This window comes from Cryptomeria japonica, chromosome 10 (genome assembly GCF_030272615.1).
Source record: "Cryptomeria japonica chromosome 10, Sugi_1.0, whole genome shotgun sequence".
Taxonomy (NCBI): Eukaryota; Viridiplantae; Streptophyta; class Pinopsida; order Cupressales; family Cupressaceae; genus Cryptomeria; species Cryptomeria japonica.
The window spans coordinates 708,878,564-708,895,366 of NC_081414.1; positions in this window are offsets into that span (position 1 = coordinate 708,878,564).

Genomic DNA, 16,803 nt, shown 5'->3' on the forward strand with positions numbered 1-16,803 from the left:
CTAAAACTTGTTAGTCCATCATACAATATAAAAATGAAAGCTACAGGAAACTTAACTTCAACCAATGAAGTAACATGAAATAAACAAGATTATACCTTTCATGATTTACACCTCATTGTGTCCTAACTCCATTGTTCCTAGTTGCAGATGATTTTCTCTCAGACAAACACTGGTAGCTTCCAAGATGGCATATGAAGAATGGACTGATCGTTAACTGTTACTATGATATGCATATGCAAATGATTTAAGCTAATGATAAGAATTCTAAAATTGCTAATTGTTTCAAACTTAAACTCACGGATGCAAGATAGAGACTCCTAGAATGACTATATGATTAGCTATTAGACTATTAGTTTCAAATTGGCTTAGAAGACCTCTTTTTATAGATTTTTCATTGCATGAGCTTAGGTGGCAGAGATCAATGGTCATGATCGAATCTTGCAAATTGGATGGCTATGAGTAAGAAGTTGAAGGTTGAGAGAAAGGGGGAAGGAGAAGACACGTGTCACTCCTCTCACCTTGACTGAGTTGAAGACTTGAGAGGATATAGGATAGTTGGAGAAGATGTAGGAATGAGAGGACAAGTGGACTCAAGTCATCCTAAGATATAGGGATGTTGGAGAGAATATAGAATAAAGTTAGGAAATATGTGTACGTTCATAATATTTCATTTATTTTGGAAGTTGGAGTTAAGTGGCTAATAAATGATTTTATTTTATTTTATTTTGTTGAATTAATTTATCCACATGATGGATGAGTTGGCGAGAAGAAGTGATGTGGAGAATGAAAGGTGAGTTGGAAAATGGATTAAATAATTAAGAAATTATTTAATTAATGAGACTATAGGATAGTAGATAGAGGAATAATTAAATATTAGATATTTAATTAATTGATTAGAAAAAAAGGATATAACGAATTAATTAATAAAATGTTTCAATTGAATTAATTAATAGAGGGACATGAAATGAATTAAATAAATTACTTTTCAAATTAACTATTTAATAGAAGAATAATTATTAAATAAATATAAAATATTTATTTAATTGCTCATAGCCAATTTTATGTGTATACACATAGTATGGACCCAAATCAACACCTCAAACATGAAACACCTCCAAGAATTATGCCTCGAACATCCGCAACACACTACAATCATCATGTCGGTCAAGAACATGAAGAACACCATCGAATCAAGGAAAATCATCAACAACAAGCACAACAATCAATGCAAACCACCAACACAGATAGGGCACAATCTAGAAACATCCACATGCATCATGAATTACCACATCAGCAACCACAACAACACCACTTACTAGAATCATCATCATTATACCAAACTTTAAGAACACTAACTGAATTGACTGTCAAACTAAAAAATACACTTGCAAACCTCTAAATCATGAACCATATGAATGGAGAACACACCAGAACGTCCCAAACACTCTGCCAAATATGAAAACCAAGATATTACAACATGGGGCAAAATCCTAAACACTGATCAACACCAAACAACCGAAAAACCAACCGCAATACCAGATCTCATAACTCGATCAAATCACTATGCAAACCACTTAAACTTTAGCTAAATCAACTAGAGATACTCATCTCAAAACCCTTTAATCTACAACAACTTATCTAGAACATACTAGCCAAACCAACTCACTCAATCTGACTACAACATTGAAACACATAGAGTCATATGTTGACAACAATGACAACACATCACTCTTGCAATCCAAACACATATTTGGTCTTTGGAACTTGTGTTGGGACTTCTCTTCTGTAACTAACTTGTGGGCCTAATGGTCTTCCCCTTCTCATAACCCCGATCTCTCCTTCCTTTTGTCCTTTATTATCCCTCATGTGGCTTGGGGTGTGTGGAAGGAAAGGAACAACGAAATCTTTAGGGACTCTTTGTCTAGCTTTTCTATTGTTTTCTTTAAAATTTGTAGGGCTATTAAGAAAAACTTCCAGGTATTGTTGTCTCTAACACTAACCTCTCTAATGTGTTGGTGGTTGATTTTGAAAGGCAGACTGTTAAAAATTGGGGTTTGGACTATGACATCTCTCATCCTATCAAGAAAGATAAATCCTTGAGAGATGATGTTACTTGGAATTCTCCTTCAGGTTGGATAAAAATTTAAATTGATGGGGTGCCTAAAAGAAATCTGGGGCTATCTAGTTGTGGAGGGGTGTTGAGAGATGAATTTGGTAGGCTTATATTAGACATGGCATTTCCTTAGGGAAACCAAACCAATCACCTTGCTGAGACAACTATTTCTTATCACTTGATTAAACTTGCTCACTCTAAGGGGTACAAGAAAGTATGGGTTGAAGGTGATTCCCTCAAAATTATCGATTGTTTGAAGAAAATTCAAAAACCTACCTTGTCTATTGAGAACTTGATTAATGACTCATTGCTTCTAATTAGTTCCTTTGATAATATTTTCATTTCACATATCTTTAGGGAAGGTAATATCGTGGCAGACTCATTTGTTAATATGGGGGTTCCTAGGAGAGATGAGTTTATTTAGCAAAGGGGTGACCCCCTTCCTCCTAATGTAGGAGACATTATTAACTATGATTTTTATGGTTGGTAATGTTTTGTCTTTTCATTACCTTGCATTTTCCAAGGCCCTTATTGGAGTTTGGTAGTGAGTCTCATAAATTATTATGAATATTATCTTTGGCACTTCATGATGGTCACACAGATTATGGGTGTTATTTATGCATGGTTTTCCTTGAGGAGTCAAAAAGTGGTTTTCAAAGGGTGGTCAATTATGATTGTGTGGGGCGGGTTCCTAGTATTTGGCTTTTTCTCATAATGGGTGGCAAGAGGAATAGGCTTGAGCCTATAACTTACGATGATACTAGAAGGAATGGTATGGTGTGGAACATTATAAAGAAGGGTAGGATGATTCCATACTTGGAGAATCTCCCTAGCTCAGATTCAGAAGCCACACAAATCTTCTTCCATGGATGGAAAGATTGTAATCTTATAGTTTATGGCAAGAGTGTGGAGATTACAGAGGAATTTATTTCTGAGATTATCAGCCTTCCCATGGAGGGAAGAAAAATATTCATAGATAGGAAGTCCTCATAAGTGGCCATCTAGAATTTTCTCATAGGAAAGAAAAAAAACAAGTTGGTGAAGAAGGTGAATGGTGGTTACCAGGTTAATTCGCTTGGACCTTTTTGGGCTTCACTAGTAAAAATAATTATTCAATACTTCACCCTTGATGGGTGATACATGACTTCTTTTTGTTTCCACTTTACTTTGTTAAATCATTTCAGACACAAATTGAAGGTTTCTTTTCCTTTCTATTTATTATCATCTTTGGAGCTAGGGATCAGGGAGCATAGATAAACTGATAGGAACCCAATTTTGGATGAGCTTTTAATCCTCCTAATTATAGAGCATGTTAAGGCCCTTGCATCTTTCTTGAAAGTAAAAGGCCAGAAGAATGGATCTCCTCCTTCGACTGATTATGAGGAGTCAAGGTTTGATATTGGGGATGAGACGGATATGAAAATAGGGGATCAAGATCTGAAGGAAGAGGAATGGAGTACAAAGGTGAGTGTTTCTTCTTCCCAGGATAAGGATGCCTCCCCCTCAAATTGTGAAGGGTAAGAACAAGAAAAGAAAGAGGGTTTATGTGATCAATTTGAGTTCTAAAGGTCCAGTTTTAGGGGATCAGATTTCTGTTTGAAAGAAAATCCGAAGGGATGAGGATGATTACAACCCTACTGTGGAAGGGCATGACAAAATTGGTAAAAGTTGTTTGGGGGAAGGCCATGATGATAGGTAGTTATGGGGCTCACCCTTCTCCTCCCTCCTCTCCTCGAGGAGCTGAGGAAAAAGCTCCCCGTCCTTCTTTTCCTAGACAACTGCAAACGGATTCCCCATTATTGAACTTTGAAAGGGAGGACACAAACAACCTTCTGGGTGTTTCCAAGAATGTAGTTGTTGACCAGTTTAGAATGTCTAAGTGATCTTATTTTTAGAAATTAAGCATATCAATGTGAACATATGTTCCATGAAGAGAAAAATTGAAGCACTTGAGACAAAGATGAAAAATATTAACGATAGTTTTGTTTAATTTAGTCAATATGAGTTATAGGACCATTCACAATAGTGTTGACATCATAAAGGTCCTAGTGGATAAATGACAGAAGATGTAGGCTTCTAAGCCTTCTGATAATACTTACATGATCTCGATAACATTAATAAGGGTAAACAGGTTATTGATGAGAAGGGTCTGTGTACTCAAACCCAAGGCAACCTTAAGAAGTCCACAAAGAAGGCTAAGATTGATCTACGTGGTATGAAGAATTGGCTCAAAATATTGATCAATTGGAGGTTGAGGTTGCAAAAGCCCTCAAAAACCTATAGTAGTGTCTTAGGGGTTTTCTTCTTCTTCTTTGTTGTCTTGTGTTGGTGTCTTTCTTGCTTTTTTGTTTTTGAGTTTTTGTTGGTTGTTGGTTGTTGTTTGGCTATGAAGATCCTTATGGCAATGTTTTGTAATTTGTAAAGAGGGTTTCAGATTCCTTCAAAACCTATTTTACCCTTAATCAAAAACAATTATGGAGAAAGAGTTAAGAAATCATCTTACATGAAAATGGAGCATTCTAATTTTAAAGCTCAACTTGATCTAGTCGTGCGTGCTATGAATCCTTCATATAGTCTTTCCCCTATTAAAGCACAACAAGCTTGTATGTGTTAATCATTTTTTTATGTTTTTTATATTTATTCAAAAAGATTAAGAGTATGAGGAATCCTACATTTTAAATTTGTCATAATCTAGAATGAGAAATGCTTAGCCTCATGGGATTACTTGTCCATAGCATATAGATCGTATATGTGTGTAATTAAATTGAGGTTACTCATTCTCATGGAATTTAACAAAATCATTGAGAGTGGTAGAAATGATGCATAGCCTTGGTGTACAATACTTACCTTATTTTTTGAGAACGTAGAAATAAAAAATGAAGGGAAATGTTTATGTCTTTGCTATGATAACAATATTTTTATCTAAATTCTTCCATGTAGAAGTCAAATTTGGGTGCGTATTTTGTGTGATAAGTGTTAGTAAAACAAACATGTACAAAATTATGAATATTCAAATTACTTGTCAATGTGAATCGCTCAACCATATCCATCTATCCATTAGATTTTTTTTTTTTATAACATATTAGAAAATAAAAAATACCACATAATAAACCATCCTTCAAAATGTTAAATAATAATTCTATTATTTTCTTGTCTATTCATTCTATTAAAAACCTAGACATTCATCAATTCCCTTCAAAATTCAAATCAGTTTCAAATCCAAAAATATTTCAACCAACTGAAATAGTGAAAAATATTCCTACCATTTCAAATTAAAAATTTAACATCTCCACATTTCAAACATTACCCTACAATATAATAATGAAAGAGCAAACCAAAATTGACCATAACAACAAAAAAATAAGTTTGTAATTGCCTAGTTATCTTTTGTATTTTCTAATTCCTTTTTGGTGCAAGCTGTCATAGAAAAGACAAAAGAAAGCGATTGGAATCTAAGAAATTTAAATATGAAAAGAAAATAGCCGTTGCAATACACGTGGGCGGGCACAAATGCACCGCGCATTTGAAAGGGCAAAAGAAAAGGCAATCACAAAATAATAATAATTATTTAATACAAGTGCTTATTTTTTCCTTTTCTAACAAGGTTAAAAGTATATTGGAATTTGTTACGTAATATTGGTGGGGCATTGAATAGAGCATAACCATCCTTGAAGTAACTTCAATCAAAATAGTTGTTGAGTTGTAAAGCAAACTTTTGGATGTATTTTATTATGTATTAAAAAAGCTTGTTTGGCAATACAATGATATGGTATGCTAGGACTTGAGTAACTTTTGAGTTGTTCAAGATTCACTATATAAATTACATATAAGCACATGGATGTACAGAGAGATCATGTGGTGTAGTTCTACCATTAAGTGGAGTGTCACTACAGTGTAATTATATGCCATGTGGTGTAGTTCTACCATTAAGTGGAGTGTCATTACAGTGTAATTATATGCTATCATTTGTTTGGTTGCCCTAATATTCAATTGTATATTTTGCTTGGTATGTTAATAATCTTATATTTTTCTTATTTTGTTTGGCTTTTTTCTTATATGGAGTTTGATCTAATGTCGAGAAAAAAATTCACACAGTCAAAACTGGAAACTATGTACAACAAATTATAGATTATTGAAAATCATATGTTTGCAAGATAGTTAATGTTGGTACATTGTTTTTTTTTTACTAGAAATGTAGTTTGTTGAATTCCTATTGTAGATTTATTAGCGACTTATATTGATTCACATATATGATATAATCAAGTATTGTGTAGTGATTCTTTCAATAAATAAAAAAGTGTTGTCTAGTGATTAGTCTTTGTTATTGAAAATATTTGAAATTATAAATAATAATTAGTATGATACTATTGGAATATATAAAATATTTGCTTACAATTATTACTTTTGAAACTCTTTGTCAAGAAAAAGCTAGTGCACTTTCACATCATTCATCAAGTTTCAAATATTTAATGAAATCAAACAAATATGTTACAAAAGTCAAAAAACCCACATGTTAATGTCAAGCTAAAATGCTACTATTAAATAGTGTAGAATATAGTTAAAGAGTTTAAATGTAAGCCATGTTCAATTTAGAAAAAAAAAGTCATAAGATTGTTACTTGTTCATTAGATGTAGGAAAGTTCACAATTAAGAGAGGGAGTACAAAAAATATCTATACTAGTACAAATTCGAAGTTTTCATTTTGCACAATTTAACATTTATGATACTCATATTGTAATAGCTAAAATGCAAATATTAACAAATGCTGACACAAAGTGAAAATCTCTGTATTGTCTACATACTTTGTCTTAATTGTTTGTTTTCTTTGTTTTTGATTATAAAGCAGCCAAAACAAGGGCGCTGGCCCAAAGACACAGGAAAAAAGCACTACCAACACACACACAGTTTGTTTCTTTGTTATAACTAGAAAGACTGTCAAAATAAGTTTTACAAATGAATTTCAAAAGCTTAAAATTTTCAAGAACTAATGTAATCATAATGTGATATTTTAAGAAATATATAAACTTGTCGTTTTTTGATTTAAGACTACCATTTTATTTTACTATTCTTCCATTTTAGAATTGATGTATTTTTTATATATTAAAAGTCTATGGAAATAGATGCATATCTCCTATATAAGTGGTCTGGCCTACTAAAGCTCAAATAATGAAAACATATATGTGTCTCAAATACAATTTAACCTTAAAAGCAAATCTACTAAAGTTTACTAATAGAATAACTAATAATTGTTGATATGTTTTATGTTGCTATGACAAGTGTAACCTCAATTAGATGTAACTCTTCCTCCATCTGGTAAGTAAATCACAATTATCATAACTCTAGTAAATGATTTTATTATCACTTTATCCCTCATATTATTATTGTTTTTTTAACTACATTTTAAATTAATTTTTTTTTATCGTACATTGTAAAACAAAAAATCTCATAGACAATTGTTTAGAGCTAACTTATCTCTAGTCTAAACTAAACGTAGTAGGAATAATTTAGGTGATGGCTCTAAAATGATTTCAAGCTTTGTTTTCACTTGGTTTTACTCACTTTTATCAATTGAAAAAGTAAGAGCATTTTAAATGAGGGGTGTGGAATGGTTTTGAACATTGGTTTAGTTATTTCTTAGCTTGAATTTATTTGTATATTTTAGGTGTTTTTTTCAAAGAGTATTTTTTTTTAATTCAATTTTTTGGGTTAAATTTGTAATAAGTTTTTGAGAAATATTTAATAGTTTATTTATTTATTAATAAAAAGGGGTAAAATATTATTTCATTAAGGAAGACAATACAAAGCAAAGGGTTGATCAATTTAGTGGAGCAAAACAAACTATCCAGACAACACTAGAGAGACCCATAAAAGGTCTCACCTAATTCAATAAATCATTTTGAATAATTCCTTCAAACTCTTGACATGTTCCAAGGGCACCTAAACCCATTCATGAATATCCCACCCATGCAGGCGATCAAAAGCCCACTTAGCTAAAAAGTCTGTTGCCCTATTCCACTCACGAGGACATGGTAGAAGGAAACAAAATCCAAAGATTCCCTCAAACTAAAATTTTGTCTGTCAACCAAGGCCATATGCCACTCCATGTCCTCAATCCTCTGTATATTCAACATATCCACCACAACTTGAGAATCAGACTCACAAATAATATTTCTCCATCCAAGAGCACATCCCTTTTCTAAAGCCAAGAGAACAACAATGGCCTCCATAAGGTTATTAGTTTGTATCACCTTATACATTGAAAAGAGAAAAATCATATTTCCCTCACAATCCCTACCAACTCCTCCAATTTTGGCCTGCCCAGGATTTCCCTTGGAAGACCCATCAGTGTTAATCTAAAGAATTCTTGGATGAGGAGGGGACCACTTACCAATTTCTTGGGCCTTCTTTTTACCATGACGACTCCTATCCTATCTTCTCCTAGACAAAGCTCCAAAACCTTGCTCAAAAATATCCAAGCTCTTAACAATGTACAAATCATTAGGATCCACATCCACAGTCAGATCACATTTAGCCATCAAAGTTTCTTGAACCATGTGAATAACGCACAACCATATCTATTGCACCAACAAATTCTTATCATGGGAATTCTCTCTAACCATAATTTCCAAATGATGAAACTTGGCCCAATATCCCAAGTAGTGTGAAGGAAGGGAGTCTCAATCGGAGGTCTGCCAAGACTATTCCAAAATTCCACCAAAGAGGTGGCATGAACATAAGCATGCCTCTAAATTTCCCACCAAAATCCAATTCTTCTTAGCAAGAGAACAATGGAAGAAGAGATGGGAGGTACTCTCCTCACTGTTATAACACATAACACAAACTAAAGGACCACAAAACCCCCTCTTCCGAAGATTATCCCCAATGAGGCATATGTTTTGCACAACTAACCAAAGAAAAATTTTACACTTTGGCCAAGGCCATTTATTCCAAACTTGCTTCCACCACGACACATTCACCTTCCCAAAGGACAACCCATCCAACTCCATATATCCTAAAGCCATTGAAAATTTTCCCTTCGAGCTAGGACCCCAATCAAGAGTATCCTTACCTTTTAGAGAATTGCATAACCGACCTACCAAAATCCTAGCAAGAGCCTCCTTGTCCACAATCGAACCGGCAAGAGGCCACTCATGTGGCTCTTTCCATCTGGCCACCTCTCCTTGTCCCATGTTACACGATACCTTAAAGTCCTCAACTATGCTCCACCCAGCCTCAAGAAAACTATCACAAAGGTGTTGCAAGTGTGGAAATTGTAAGAGAATAGGAGGGAAACCATCCCAAGAATCCTTCCAAAATAGAGAATCAACACCCTTGTTACAAATCTAGAAAAGACCATGTTTAACCGACTGAGCTCCCTGATTAAGGGTATATTCCAAATCATGGACCCATTACCTACCAGATTGTATCGGGGAACATCTTTTCCATCCACTCCACCAATGTACTTAACATCGAGAGTTTTAGCCCATCCCTTATCTTGATTGATGCACCACCTCCATAAAATTTTAGTAGCTAAAGCCCGACCATTCATACTTGCTAGACGTAAACCCAACCCCCCATCCTGCATTGGCCTACAAATAGAATCCCACTTGACCGAACTCCATTTAGAGGAGAGAAAATTACTAGTCCATAAGAACTATCTAGAGAGGGCCTCAAATTCCTAATAAAGCATATATGAGTAGTTTACACAAAGCACTGATAAATAGGAATAGCCTAAATAACAACCTTTAGAAGAGTCACTCTACCAGTAGATGAGAGCCAATTTAGTCCAATGAATAACCTTACAATGAATCTTATCCAATATATCCTACCAAAACCCCCTAGGCAAGTAACGAGTTGTGAGGGGAGTTCCAAGGTAAACCACATGAAGAACCCCAATTTGGAATCTTAAAATCCTAGCAATCCTGGCCTAAATGGGAGTAGGGGCATTAAAGAAGAAAATAAAAGATTTCTCTTCATTGATCTTTTGTCTTGAAGCTTTCAAATAAATGTCCAAAGCATTTTTGAAGTTGATAGCCTCATAAATTCTAGCATCACCCATCAAAGTAGTGTCATCCACAAATTGAAGATGAGAGGAAGGAGAAAGGCCATGACCCCAATTCCATCCTTGAATCAACCCTTGCCAAACAAGAGACTTGATTAATCTCCCCAATCCTTCCACCATTAAAAGGAATAGATATGGGGAAAGGGGATCACCTTATCTAAGGCCTCTAGAAGCCCCAAACAATTCAATAGGTTCACTATTGATGAGAATTGCATAGGAAGAGGAAGTGATACAACTCATCACCCAATTGATCCAATCAATTTCAAATCCAAAGGTAGCAAGCACTTTCTATAGGAAACTCCATTTTACTCTGTCTTATGCTTTGGCCATATCCAACTTAATGAACATGGACTTCTCCTTAGACATAACCATAAAATGGATAGCCTCTAAAGCTATGATAATCCCATCCAAAATTTGTTTTCCTACAACAGACCCTCCTTGCTCTTCATAAATTAACTTATCAAGCCAGGGTTCAAGTCTTTCTGCAATCAACTTAGTGACAATTTTATAAACCACATTACACAAAGCAAAAGGCCAAAAGGAGTGAAGAGAGTTAGCTCCTTCCATTTTAGGTATAAATATTTAACAAAATTGAATTGCAAAAGTATTATAAATAATGTGTACATGTTGTTGATTACTCTCATAGTGAGGGTGTCTACCACATGGATTTAAAGGTGATATTTAAGCAAAGTATTTACAAATTTCTTTATGTTAGTTCAAACTTTCTTTTGAGATTCATTGATCCCATTAGAAAACTAAAGGTGAATAGCAATAATAGAAATTAAAATCTACTATAAATTAAATCTATCAGTGTTTACCATATGGAGTTTCAAAACTACATTAAAGGAAAAACAAATGACACAAAAGTGAACACATAATACAATATTTAACATGAAGAAACCCTTTCAATTAAAAAAATCCACAAAAGTAGAGATGAATAACTTTTATTATCTACAATTGAGATTCCAATACATCAACTCTAAAATCCTCTCCAGTCTTTAATTTGGCACTACAATGCCTGCAAATGAAACTAATACAAACTACACTCCCAAGCACTTGTTATATAAAAAATATGCAACCATAAAGAATGATGCCCATTGGCCTAATCCTCAAGCCTCCACCTTGGAATCATCACCTACAAGCCAATAGTGACCTCTTACAAATCCTCTTATAGGTGTCATATGGCATATTCCATGTATGGGCACTTAGAAAATAGAAAAGATGTTGTGATAGTCATCATTGAATATTATGACAAGTGTTGTAGCTATCATATATGCTCTTATAGCTTATGATATTTTTCATTACAACTCAAAATAGTTGATTCTCAAGGTGGGCACCAAGATCTTCTAATTTAAACTTTTATCATTATCACAATGTTTGTAACAACATGTAGGTAAATAAATAATTATTGAGGGTGGTAAATAAATATTTATTGTACCAATAAAAAAATTATCACTATTAGGGAGAAACCTCCATCCCTTACGAGTAATGTATAAACAATATTAAGATTAAATAAATTACAGGAGATTTACAAGGTTGATGAAACTTTAATCCCAACATTATCCTACTTGACATCATATGTTGTAAACACAATCAGAAAAACATAGTCATAAATCAACTAAGTACAAGGAACAAGGCCCATGTCCCAAGGCCTTCTTGCACCAAGTAAATTTCTCTGTGCTAACAGGTTTAGTCAATCTTCATTATCTCAACCTATTCATTAGCAATCGATTCATGAAAAAGTGTATTGAACAACCACATGCTTATTTCATGCATGGTGCATTGGGTTATTGGATAAACATATTGCACTTAGACTATCACAAATGATCTAAATAAATTCCATATACTCTAATTTAGTGGGACAAATAAATTGTAGCATACCTTTTACTCATCAAACTCACTACTCTAAATAGAGCAAGGGCATACCCATCGATGGACCTTCAACTATCCAAGTTACCTCCCTAATATACACCAACAAATTTGTGGATGTCCAATGTATTAACCACATTGTTAGTCTCAAGTTATTCCAAACAATAATCAAATGTACCTTGCAAATATTGAAATACTCTTTTCAAATTATACCAATGTTGTCTACCAAGGTTAGACATAAACCTGCTTAAAAATCCCATGTATTATAGAATATCTAGTTTGGTGAAAACAATTACACACATTGAAATTTTTACATCAGTATCATAAGACACTTTAGAAATATCCTCTAAATCATCATCATTCTTAGGACAAATATAGAACAAAATATTAGTGTCATCTTGTAAAGGAATTCTTACTATTAGAGAATATTGCATACTAAATTTGTTTCGAAGTGTCAATAAACTTTGCAACAACCAAAGTTTTTTGTTTATCCAATATTTTTTATTTTCATGTCAAGTAAATACCTAGTATCCCCCATATCCTTCATTCTAAATGTCCTTCAAAGTTGAGCTTTTAGCTCCCTAGTCAATGCCTTAGTGTTACTAAAAAACTATTATTCACATTCAAGATAACAATCGAAAAGTTATTGTCGATATATTTAATGTATGTACACAATCATCTCAACTTTGAACAAAACCCAATTTCATGACAAGTGAATCGATGTTTTTATACCACATTTGAGGTGATTGTTTTAAACCATAAAGAGACCATGTCAACTTACAAATCAGGCATTCCTTTCTTCTTACCTCGAATCCTTTAGACTATTGCATGTAAATATTTTCTTCCAATTATCCATGCAAAAATATACTTTTGACATCCATTCGCTCAATCTAAAAAATCATTAACAAAAACTATTGATAAAATGAATCTAATAGAATATAATTTTGCAACACGAGAGAATGTCTCACTAAAATCAACTCCTCCTCTTTGGGAGCATCCCTTACCTAGCAATCTAGCTTTTTACTTCTCCAAAGAATTGTTTTCTCTGAATTTGTTGTTGTAGATCCACTTATGTAACTAATGGCTTTCCTTCCTTTGGGGAAACAAACAAGATCCCAAGTGCCACACAATTCTAAGGTCATCATCTCCTCCAACATGGTTTGTTGCCAAGACTTATTACCATATGCAAGAATGGTTTCCCTATGTGATCTAGGTTCATTATTAATACTTAATAAAGAAAAATTGCATATTCCACCACATATCTCATCAACACAAATCTTACTCAAAATTAACTTACGTTGATTGATTTTGTTGTTGTTACATGTATAGAATATGGGATTTAAACATTTGATAAATCTAATTTTAATTTTATTGAGAGAAATACATGAAAGGAAACATGCACAAACCAAGTAGAAAACATATAACACATGTAAAATGAGCTAGTTGAATAAGGGAAAAAACATATTGGGAAAAAAATTAGAAGAATGATGGATCTCCTAAAGTTTGTAATTCATGAACATATTGCAATGTCTTATTGCCTTTTAGAGACCTTAATGGCATTTTCATACATAAACAATCATATAAATACACCACATAATCATTCCAACTACTCTCACTTCCTTAACCACAATAAAAATCTTGTAAACCCATAAGTTGAAGAAACATAAGCTCAATTCAACTAACTTACTAATGTATAACTACTTACAATGGTCTCTCTAAGAGGAATGAATGAACATGAGATAAGAAATTTAAAAGAGGATCCCAAGAGACCTTAGAATATAAAACTCTCAATGTTAAAATGTCTTAGCGGCTTCTAAACCTACACAATGTTTTTATATCTTATTTGTAATGATTTTGGCAGCCATTGAAACCACCTCTAATGACTCTACTACATAGTGACAAGCTTAACAGTTGGTGAAACTATCTAACGATTTTAGTTTTGGTTGATTCTATTAGTAATGAATATTTTTTAGCTAGCATAATCATCATCACACGTACCTTTATCACTTTGAACACCTTTTACCTTTGTTGTGCTCTAATAAGATGTGTTTTACAACTTTGTTCAATTTTTTTTAATTATAAAAGCAATATTTAAGAGCATTAAGTACAACATTGTCTTCATGTGATCTACTTTAAGCACCAAGAGCATTAAGCACCAAGTTAGTTAATTTGACTAATTTAAGTGATCTACTTTGGATCGTTAGATTACTAAAATGTTCTCCTTTACAATTTGTATACATCAATATGAATTCAAAATCTATTGGATTATAACTACATTAGTATTTTTGTATCAATATTTTGGATCATACTGTGTGATCCTAAGTGTTCAATATAAAATATTTTTGATTAAGTTAAAAATAGGTTTTTAAGGGACCCAAAACCCAGTACACAGAAGGTTTAATAAGAAGAACCTGAAACCCATAACTCAAAATATTTAGGATTATCCACAAAACAAAGCTGAATAAAGACGAGACGAATCAAAGCCAAGAAAAGGGAAAAGAAAGACAGACCCCTCCAGAAAGAAAAACTGCCTGACAAATAAGAGCATATGCATGGAAAGTCTACAGGTACTTCGAACAACAAGTACCCCCAACCAGGGGCAACCACCCAACATTAGGATTTCCCTTTGGATCCCTTCTTTTGGGATCTAAGGGTCATATCAAAAGAAGGCGAAGACCTTTTAGAATGTTTGCTTTTAGCTGAAATCCAACCTTCTTCAACCTTAGCAGCCTCAGCTTGCCAATCCAGCGAATCCAACATAAAATGTGATATAAAATGTTGATACATTAAACTCCTACATAATTATATTTTGAAAGCCGACAATTTTGAAATGCTGAATTTTAAATAATGTTGGAGTAAATAGAAAAATCACCTAATAATTAATTATCATTAATTAATTATTAGGTCCATTTTACTTTATGTACTTAATATAAAATTAGGATTTCTTTTTTTAATCATTAGATTGTGCTTTATTTGTCTCATAGCATAGGATACGACACTTGTCATGATCTAATCTAATCCTAACTAGAAATTGATCTAGGGTTTCTTTTTCTTTTTCATAAGGATTTATCTTTCATTGTAATAATTTATTCAAGTTAATACATTAATATAATTCTCAAGTGAGAAAACCTATCTTGTTTTTTTCTCTATTTGTGATAGGTATGTTGATTGTAGGTATGTTTTTGGGAGTTGTGGGGCTCACCATCAATTCCAACATCATATTAAAGCACCAAATCTACACCTTCTTATTCAAATTCTAAGAGATTTAACCTTTAGAAAAAAAATAGTGCATCGTCATCATTGCATTCAAAACATCCAAAAACTTAAGGAACTATTATTCATTCACCAAAATCTGAGTAGGAAAAGTTTGAGGTGATTTATTAGAGGGCAGAAAAATTGAGGTTGGAAATTATGTACAATCACATGGAATCAGTATAATCATATGAATCCATACATCTCTCATATTGTATAGGTTTGACCACCATCATTGTTCTCGGTATACACAATTTTTCAAAGAAAATTCATTCTTCTGCATTAGTTTTTCAATCTCCATACATTTTTTTGACAAAAAAATTGCAATTTCAATCTTCAATTTTTTGAGGAGGCGACATCAGTTCAATGACAATTGACACAATTATTGGTGATATCACATTTTGACAAATATTCACACTGAACATTTTGTTGCCACCCATGCTCCACTAGGCAACCACTATTGCTCCTCTTGTGCTCTGTACCCACAACAAGTCTATGCCCTACCTCTACCAAATGGGTGTCAATCTGTGGCCACTTTGCCACCACCAAAACCTCTTCATTGAGGCTCTTTCCTCTTCCCATGATTTTATGATGACCAAGGACTAGCTCTTAAACCCAACTCCCTCCACTAGCTCCCTAGTCCGCAACAGAGCTAGGGGCCAATACCAATTTTTTTTGGCCCCTATTCACACTTCAAGCCAAATTGAACAAGTTTTGTGAAATCAGGTATAATTTGGGTATAGAATCTCCATTTTTGGTTAACCATATACCACTAGAAAGTTGGTCCCAAGACTAATCTAGTGGTGCCAATAATAAGTTTAAAATAACATTATAATACGATTTGATCTCAACCAGTCAAGCTTAAAATACTTCTTTCCATAACGCTCATATGTTACAAATGATCATACTCAACTCACTTTTACGAGGAATGATTATGATAAAGAAGAGAAAAATAACTTTGTACGCGTGGCAGTCAGAAAGACAGCGTGTACATGAGCAGCTTTACAGCCAATCTTTGTCTGCCATGTCATACACGTCCACTAACTTCTATATTTTATTATCATTATACATTAAAAAATCATCTGCTGCAAAAAAATATTAAAAGATCTCTCAAGACTTCAAAAGACTAACGGGCTGCCGGTAAGAGACGTAAATTTTTAATTCTGTAATTTCCCGTCAGATTTACGTTTTTTGACATAGTCGGTATTCGTTTGGTTGGTTAACGTGCTTGTTACTTTTCGACGGCTCCGACAATCGGACGGCGGAGAAACCAGAATTGTCGCATCTGTAATTCGCCGCATCTGTTGGATAGTTTTCTGGCTTTTGTTGGGAAATTTTACGCTTAAAAGAAGTGACGATGAAACTGGATCAATTTCTGCAGAGTTTTTAGATTCTTCTTTTTTTAATTTTGATTTTTTATTTATTTTGTCCTGGGTGGCAAAACCGGACAATATATTCTTTGGATTTAATATGTTTTGTTGTTATATTAATTTGAATGATTTAGAAA